This window comes from Arctopsyche grandis, chromosome 9 (genome assembly GCF_051622035.1).
Source record: "Arctopsyche grandis isolate Sample6627 chromosome 9, ASM5162203v2, whole genome shotgun sequence".
NCBI lineage: Eukaryota > Metazoa > Arthropoda > Insecta > Trichoptera > Hydropsychidae > Arctopsyche > Arctopsyche grandis.
In genome coordinates, this window is record NC_135363.1 from 8,563,556 (window position 1) to 8,573,755 (window position 10,200).

At 36.6% G+C, this 10,200-nt stretch overlaps 1 long non-coding RNA gene across 1 annotated transcript; it reads right to left on the minus strand.

The window, feature by feature from the left end:
* Window positions 1–2,379: 2,379 nt before the first annotated feature.
* On the minus strand, window positions 2,380–9,138 carry LOC143916598 (uncharacterized). Its single transcript, XR_013260991.1, has 2 exons — window positions 8,701–9,138; window positions 2,380–3,949 (listed from the first exon to the last, which is right to left on the minus strand). It is a non-coding gene; the product is annotated as an uncharacterized LOC143916598 (long non-coding RNA).
* Window positions 9,139–10,200: the final 1,062 nt, after the last annotated feature.

Below are 10,200 nucleotides of genomic sequence, written 5' to 3' on the forward strand. Positions count from 1 at the left end.
ATAGGGATGTGACGTGATGACTAGAGCCCGGAATCTGAAGGGGCTGTTTATTGTTCAAAGATTGTAAATGCATTGTTAAAGGTTTGCCGAACCTTTTTTACAAAGGATTTACAACAATGGAAAAATAGGCGGCACGTTTTCGGCCCCTTCAGATTCCGACCTCTAGTGATGACCGATCGTGTCGATGAGACACGGAGAATCTGGGTAGCGGGAAAGTGGAAGGTGTGGAGCGTCTGACATGTGCTCCTGATATTGAGCACATGCCTTGAAACGGGTGACATCAGCGTTAGATGCGCACGGGAGCGTACATGCATACACACATCCACGAAGACACACAAACATTCATTCATCATTTCAAACGGGTGAATGGCGCATTAATACGCGCGCACGCCTATAAATTACCTTACAATATATATTTATATATAACATATAACTTTATTTTAATTCGTGTATCAATTCTTTTCCGAAGCCACCCATTGAAATCAACGGGTACAACATTATTTATGTATAAAATTGATAGAGATCACTGGATCAGTAGCTATTAAATTAGACTAAAATGGGTTGAGAGTGTAATATTATACATAAATATATGAACAATAACAAGATTTTAATAATCAAAATATTATATTACGATTCGAATTTGAGACACGATCAGATGAAAAAAAAACAAGAACAAAGAGCGCAATTATATCCGCGTTAATTTCATCCGCAATAAAACAAAGCGGAAAACGTACGCGAAAACTTTTCCGGGTTTTCAATTAACGCCCCCCAACGCGGTACAATTAAAGCATGTTCCGTATAAAATTTCAGTTAGGCCAAACAACGTAACATCTATGTTGCGCTCGCATTACCGAGACCTCACCCCTAAATTACAGCCTGACAATAATTCAACCACACTTTCGACACAGGCCCCTATATATAGGGTACATGGATACAAAAAAACTAGTGAGAGGGGAAAAAAACTATATTTATTGCCGGCGAGGGAAAATTTTGTCGGTTTTGCACTAACAACGCCTAGACACGAAATCATAATTAACGATGTCTATTTTTTCATCAGCGACTCGCGAAGGCCACACTCTGAAATGCTCGAGCGAAAAAGTAAAACGATGAGATTTTTTGATTAATTGAACTACTGCCCCGAAGGCTTATTTTTAAAGGGAAACCAATGGGAAAAACGTGTTAGATTTCCCCCTTTTTCCATTCAGCTTATGGAGGGGGCGAGGGGAAAAAAAGATGACTTCTCGCGTGGCGTCACTCAGCCAAACAAAAAATAAATCTCGACTCTGAAATCCCATTCCGAGTCTAAATATTTATTTTTGTATTTATAAACACAATAAAATATGAAATGAAAAAATATACGCAACGCTTAATCAAAGCTAACTTACTGAATATGATTGTTTCACGAATAGGTTTGAAACGTCTATTAATAATGTAATCAGTGTATGTTTGTTTGTAAAATTAAAATCAAAAAAAAAAAAATAATTGGCATGAATAAAAATATGTGGTTGTATGTACAATTTACATAATTACATATTAAATACATACATTCAATATGTACATAGGTATTTAAATGTGAATTATAAATTTCAGAATTATAAATGGGAAAAATAATAAATTTAAATGAAATTAAACTGAAAATTTTTACTTTAACAAATACAAATAATTTTATCAACAAAAAATCTCAAATATTTTTTATCAATTTAATTATTTAATATAGGTATGTATGTAGGTTAATATTAATAAATTTTTATTAAAATAAGATTTATTTTGAAGTCTTATTTATTAGGTTAGTAGCTTTTAAATTAAATGATCAAAAAATATTTATGGATTTGGTCATATGTATATGTAGATATTTTAAAAGATTTGAAAATCATTCACCTTCTTTCTGGCTTTAAAAAAAATCATTTCCCTATCTGTAATACATATGTAGTAAAAAACTTTAGTTTTCAAACTACGATCAGAATTTCAAAATAAATCGGTCATTTAATAATTAAAGTTTTGACTATTAGATAAATTTATATTGTATATGACTGAGCAATAATTATAAACACTCATCGTGTGTTAACTGATAAAAATTTACAGACCGTTTATTTTTTAGTTACCATTTTACTATAGTTTCTGACCTAAATAAATAAATTGAATTGAATTATATTGAAGAATCTCTAATACGCTGCCTGGGGCACATTTTTCGGATGAGTGGTTGAAAGATTCCGATGAAAAATCTATGGGTTACATATATTGAAAGGAAAACATAGTAATATTCAACACGCTCAAATATAGGCGTTTCACGTGAAATATATACTATACATATACACATATAAAATAATAATAAATTCATGCGCACATTAAAATAACGACATAATTGGAAAAGACTTCGATAATGGTTTGATGTAGTTTATTGAAATGTAAAATTTGCACGTGGTGGGCCAGCGGAGCGTACGGAACACAAGCTGTCCGTACGCCGTCTACTCGGTGACTCTGTCGACCGTCGCGTATTTCCGCTTGGGCCGACACTAATGCCAACTCGTCAATAATGCCAATCGACAATCAGTTAATAAAACTGTTTGCCACACGTCATTACAAAAGTCGGAACATAGTCCCACATAGGAAAACTGTTGAACAATACAGTTATTCTACAGAGTTACAGCATTACTGACGAGTCGTTTACAATAAATCATAGCTCTTAAAATAATTAAATAGAGGGTGAATAATGAAACCTTTGCCTCATCCAGTGTGAGGATAAAATCAATTTATTGGTTCAGTAATATTTCAACTTATAGGTATACCTCTGGTGAATGTTGTTTCTATTTACATTAAAATTTTTGAAATCTCCTTTGAAGCTGTGAATAAGCATTACAAGATAAGTTTACTTTAAAGAAGAGAGAGTGGACTGTATATGGTTTAAAACTTAAGCATTCCTCATCTTGATGTTAACTTAGACAATACAATGTTGACACTGTTACAGTTGTCAAGACAGATCAGCTATTACCGATCAACTAAACTTGATTAGTGAGTGTAATGCTCCTAAGTTAACTTGATTTCATCAACAAGTAGCACAAACATTGCTAAATTAAAAGTAAATTGGAAAGTCATTCATTCATTCCTACAAGCAGGAAATGAAGGCGAACTATGATTATAGATGTCTCTACGTTAAACATCGAAATGTTCAGTATTATAATATTTACTTATTCTATGATTCACATAAATACTATAAACAGTAAGAGTTAACTTATGTTTTCATAACAAGAAACATAAGACCTGCGGATGACTCCATTAAGTGTGGCTTGGAGACTAACATTAACAAATCATGAATCTAATTTTAACTGTCAAATTTGAACAGTTTATTTTAAACTCGGATATAATCCTTCCGAGTGATGACATGAGACAAGTCTTATATTATAAAGACAAAATGATTAGATTAAATTCGGAGATATATACTGCCGAATGTTAAAATGAAAATAGCTTAAATTATACACACAACACAATTAAAGTGAATTACGGAGTACTACTATTAACATTGAATGATTTAAACTCATGATTACATCTAATAAGTAATATGAGTTGGGGGTAGTGTCTTCGGGTTAAACTAAGCTACCGAAGTTGACGGAATTGAAGCTGCTGTTTCTCCTCCCTCTTGCTGATCTTCCTTCCTGTCAAGTGGTCCTTGTGGTAGAATCGGCAATGGCGCCACTAGATGACTGGACCGACGAAACTCTCCGCTGGCAGTAAAGACGTCGACGACTCGAACTCTGCCATCTGGTCCGGGATACAATTTAGTGACTCGACCCAAGACCCATCGGGTTGGCAGCATGTGTTCCTCCTTTAACAGGACCATTTGACCCACACTCAGATTGTTGCTCGAGTCCTTCTTCCATTTGTGTCGTAACTGCAAAGAATGTAAATATTCCGCCGACCAACGTTTCCAAAATGCTGCTGTGGTCAATTGTATCTGAAGCAGATTGGCATGGACATTAGTGTTATATTTAACCTCCATTGGAAGAGCGAGTAAGGATCTGCCAATTAAGAAATGTCCAGGTGTGAGGGGTAAAAGGTCTAGTGGATCCGAAGACAAGGGACTAAGAGGACGGGAATTCATGCAAGCTTCTATTTGAGTCAATACCGTACAAAATGATTCGAAATTTAAGGTGGTGGCCTTTAACACCTTGTTTAAATGAATCTTCATGGATTTAACCGCTGCTTCCCACAGCCCTCCCATGTGAGGCGCCCTTGGCGGGTTAAACTTCCAACGAATCCCTTCGGAGGCTACATACCGTAGTAGCTTCTCCTCATGAGGACGTTCGTAAATTAATTTTACTAAATTAACGAGTTCACGACTTGCACCGACAAAATTAGTAGCATTGTCGGAATATATCGTATTGGGCCTGCCACGTCTGGCTACGAATCTTCTTAAACAATTTAAGAAATTTGAACTCGTTAAGTCTCCGACAAGTTCCAAGTGAACTGCCTTACTGGAAAAACACACAAAGACACAAACGTAACCCTTAATTATCTTAGAATTCTTATTGCAACCACTCTTCACAGGAAAAGGTCCTGCGAAGTCTATCCCCACATGACTGAAAGGAAAATTCGCAGTGGTACGTTCAAGCGGGAGTAATCCCATTAATCTATTGTGTGACAGTGGTTTATTTCTGAAACAAATGACACATGAACGCACCACTCCTTTGACAGTATTATGTCCGGCCAATGGCCAATAGGTCTGCCGCAATAACGACAGTAAGGCTTGAGTACCCAAGTGAATATATTTCAAGTGCGCGTCTCGGACAATCATGTGTGTAAGTTTATGCTTATTTGACAAGATAATGGGTGACGTTGATAGAGTTGTTCCCAGAGGAAGTCTACTTCCAACACAAATTAAATTCTCGTGGAATAGAGGGGACAATTTAGCTAATTTACTGCTACTGGGAATTGGATGTCCCTTGCTCAGCAAACGATATTCCAATGGAAATGATTCCATTTGCGATAACCTAATCAAATTATTTAAAGCATCATTTAATTCTAAAGCGGACGGTTCGTTATTTTCTTTAACGTTTAATTGTTTATTCCTTAGTGGCCGACGAACATATGATAAAACTCGAAGGAGTCTTGGAAGATGAGAATATTTATCTATCCAATTATTTTCCCTCACAAGGGTAGCGTTAGTGACTACCCTTCTCTCTGGAAGATCTATTGTGATCTCAGGAGGTCTTCGAGGCCATCGTGATTCGTCTAATTTCAACCAACTAGGGCCGTCCCACCATAACGAATTATGATTTAATTGTACATTTTTGTTTTTCTCTGCTATTTGAATCTGTCGGTACATCTGCTTAATATCCGCAGTAATCACGTATTTATGGAGTCGAAAGTTGAGTAGTAAACTTAACAAATCTGATTGGACACTAGGTCCCACCATCAAAATATTATTTAGTGAGATATTGGACGTTGTCTTTGCGGACGCATCAAAAACTACACGATATTTAGTGGTAAGGCTAGACTCCTTAACCACGACGTGATGAGGTAAATAACAATGAACCTCATGTGCCTCCGGAGGTTCACACTCTGACATATGTCCTAAATTTATGTACTCTTCTAAAACTTTATTGTATTCCATTTTTAAATTATTATTGGCTAAAAAACGTCTTTCCAAAGTTTTGTGTCTTTTCTCCGCAATGTGCAATGAACTTCCTAATACTACCGGGGAATTTTTATATGGTAAAGCTACACAAAATCTACCGTTTTTATCTCGTGATGTGTGTGCTTGGAAATGTTCCTCACATCTTTTCTCCTCAAGAGATTGATGTTTTACCATAGGAACCTGGTCGATCATCCAAAAGTTTTGAATGTGACTGTCTAATTGACTTAAGCCTATGTGGCTCTTCCCTGGAGCATTATTTACTTCGGGATATGGACCAACTATTGTCCATCCGAATTCGGTATCCTTTAAGATAGGCATACCTTTTCCTAACTGGATGGTTCCTGCTTTTATAGCATGAACGCAAATCTCGGCGCCGAGCAATAAATCGATTGGCGTCGGTTTATTCCAAAGGGGATCTGATAACTTGATTCCCGCTGGTATTGAAATTAACTGTTGATCCAGTTTCACAGTTGGAATTTCGCCAGTAATTTCTGGTAATACCAAACACAACACTTTGGTTGAGTAATTAGTGGTTGAAGACCTTATGGTCACCTTGGTGATGTGACGAATGCTACTTTCTTGATTAGCGATACCTACAATTTTTTGAGAGATTTTCTCTAACTTGAAGTTATTCTTCTTAGCGAAAGATGTGGTAACATAGTTGACTTGTGAGCCGGAATCTAATAATGTGCGACCCTTAACGACCGTTCCATTGGACGTTATAATGTCTACTTGTACCGTGGGTAAAATTATCTCCCTTTGAGAGAAATAAGTAGAATGAGCATTAATTGACTTCCTTCCCGTATTATTTGAACTAAATGTATCGTCCTGATGCAACAAAGTATGATGGTTTTGTTTGCACCTTAAGCAATTATAGTTAGACTTGCAATTTGTTATCTTATGCGATGAATTTAAACATTTAAAACACATGTTATTAGATTTAACGAATTCATTTCTTTCCATACTGGATTTTGCTTTGAATTTATCACATTTGCCTATGAAATGATTATTTCGACAGAATGCGCATGCGTTTACCTTACTTGATGGGTTTTTGTTCGCGACATGAGTTCTCATGATTCTTTGACGACTATGAGGGAATTCCTTCACCGTAGTTACAGATGCAGTAGATTGTAATACATTACATCTATTCTGCAGAAACGTTTCTAACTTCTCGTACGGTGGCATTTCTCTGTCAACCAGAGATGTTTCCCAGTCCTTTAATAAACTAAATGGTAATTTCCTTAGAACTAAACATGTTACCCATGGATCTAAAATTTCTCTCGCGTAACCCAATGATTCAATGTTTTTAATACACACCGTTACCTTATTTAATAGATCTCTCAATTCGATATGTGATTCCTTTGTGATTAATTTTAAGTCACAAAGTGAGTTGATCCTAGTTTTGAGATTAAGTCTTGGTAAATTATATTGCTTGTCTAAAATACTCCAAGTTGTTTCGTAATTGTCTGAGTTAATATCTAACCCTGAGACAGCTGCTAAAGCGGGACCGAGTAATGATTGATGCAAATATAGTAATTTAGTGACCTTCGAATATTCCGTTTTGTTTCCTATTATATTCTTAAAAGCTTGTTGAAACGATTGCCATTCAGATGGATCTCCCTGAAATGTGGGAATGGTTAACGTCGGTAACTTATCTCTAGCAAATTTAATTGTTGCTTGCTCTACCTTTAGTTTACTATCTTGAAAGGATTGGCAATCTAATGCTGCTTTAAGATTTTTAACTGTTATTGTAATTGCATCGTACTCTTCGTCTATTTTGGCCGCTTTCGATATGTCTGTAAGGTTATCTAAATACTCGTAATGGAGTTTTCGGACATAATCGTATGCTTCTTTAATGGTTTGATACTGTCCTTCATCTAATTCGGAGGATTTATCTATTTTTCCTTTTAGTCTTTGTACCGCGCCTGAATACCTTAATTCTATTGACGTCATTATAACTTCTACTTTATTTTCCTTCGCTAATATTTCTATCGATTGAGTCTGACTTCGAGTCTGATGTATTCTAGAGCTTGACCTGTCTCTAATAGGTTCTACGTCCCTAGTTGGATTTCGACCTTTATGCGACTTGGAAGTCGAAGCTTCTATTTCCTCGTTTTCAGCACTTGACATTTGTTTCAGAAAGTTGCACTATTTCGTCTCATAAATACAGTTATTCTCTACTATAGCTGTCAATTGAACTATTCGTAGAGATAAGGTAATAATATTCAATGATTAACCGTGAATCTTAATATTCTACTTTAACTATTATCACCAGAATCTATCCAACATATTTTGGAAGAAATAACAACCCTAAATTGGTGGGTGCTTGATTTAAACCACTTTGGGGCTACAAGTCTTGTGATTTATTTTAAATCACCACTGTTTCATCACACATTATGAAACAAAGAGATCTACCGATGTATGAATATACCGGTATGTACTTGGTTTAAGCCACTTTGGGGCTACAAGTATAATTCCACATTTATCGTGGAAGGGGGGGGGGGGGAGGGTGTTTCTACACACATTAAGAAACAAAGATCTACCGATATGAATATACCGGTATGTACTTGGTTTAAGCCACTTTGGGGCTACAAGTATAATTCCACATTTATCGTGGAAGGGGGGGGGGGGGGAGGGTGTTTCTACACACATTAAGAAACAAAGATCTACCGATATGAATATACCGGTATGTACTTGATTTAATCCACTTTGGGGCTACAAGTGTAATTCCACATTTATTGTGGAGGGGGGAGGGGGGAGAAAGTTTCTACACACATTAAGAAACAAAGAGATCTGCCGGTATATGAATATACCGGTATGTACTTGGTTTAAGCCACTTTGGGGCTACAAGTATAATTCCCCAAGTGCTTTGCTAATTTTACACTACATCTGATTTTACACTTTTAATACGAAATTCGATGCGACCGATGAAACATTCCTTCGTAGCGCGATATTATTTTATACAATCGCGTTAATTAATTGTTATACTTTAAAACATATTTTAAAACTGACCTACCCACATGATTGCCTTTTGAACAGATTGCCTGAGATTGAATACATTCACTTACTTGAATATCCTTTACGATGTTTATGTGATCGTTCCGATAATTTTGGATTACCTCTGTGTCCCATGCGTCTTTGTAGGTTATGTTTTTATTTATATATTTTCTGCGTCAATCACGCGGTCATGTACCTCTGTACATCAATCAATATATTGCTGAAATAGAAGCAAACATGTTATTAGTATTGGAAAGGTATGGATAGTAACAAAGGAACGATACCGATTTCTTAATTGACATCCATTTTTTCTCGACCACGTTTTTTCCTATTGGTTTGTCCGTTTGGTGTTGTGGCCTAGGTTACTGGTGTCCGGTTCGAAGTGACCATCATGGAAAAGACTTCGATAATGGTTTGATGTAGTTTATTGAAATGTAAAATTTGCACGTGGTGGGCCAGCGGAGCGTACGGAACACAAGCTGTCCGTACGCCGTCTACTCGGTGACTCTGTCGACCGTCGCGTATTTCCGCTTGGGCCGACACTAATGCCAACTCGTCAATAATGCCAATCGACAATCAGTTAATAAAACTGTTTGCCACACGTCATTACAAAAGTCGGAACAATAATCTAAAATGTAGTATTTTAAATGTGACTTTAAATAAGAGAACAGAGTCGTATAATGTTATCGATAAAGGTTTATCGTCGCGCACGTCAAAACGAACACTTCGATTAACATATTTTCGGCGACGATTGTGCCCCAACTTTTAACTACACTTTTAACGAATTTGTTATTTTTGAACCCCTCGGTGTAAAAGTTTATCTTTTCATAAATTAGCCGTCGCCCCGTGCCTGGGGACTTGCGATCTGATAATCACGTACACATGCTCCCCCACTTCGGCGACACCAAACAATAATATTAATATAAAAATAACAAAAACACAATTTATTCTTAATTCGTGACTATTTCATTGCAAATCTACAACGAAGACCAACCCATTTTTCGAAAACTCAAAAGAAAACAATAAAATTCACGAAAAATCATTTTATATACATACAATATTGTAGCATATGCTAGAAGGAGCCGCCTTTTCGAGGATTATCTCAAGTGCTGTCGGCTAACAATGGAGACCTCTGAATGGACTTATTGGTCGGTAACGGCATTCGGTCGCTTCCCGCTAGAGTTCTCAGAACTGACAGCGCGAGACCGTGGGACTGCATAGCTGATACGTGACTATAACCGATGCGGTGCAAACGATCGACAAGCGCCAGACAGACTGAACCACAGATTAACGACACGTGTACCTTATGCGTGCGCACTGCTCGCACTTACACTAAGCGAAATCTACCCGAAATCCCGACATATCTACCCTGTATACGTTCTGTGCTTCTGATACTTTAGTTCCGAATTTTTCCTTATTAAATTATTAAAAACTCACCAGAAAGATCCAACTCAATTTTAATAATTACCATTTTAAAAATTTGCATCTGTGCACATCGAAAGGTTACTCGTCATCTGATGTGCAATCTATCATTCGTGACGTCGAGAATTGCGTTTAAAGCAGCCATCCAG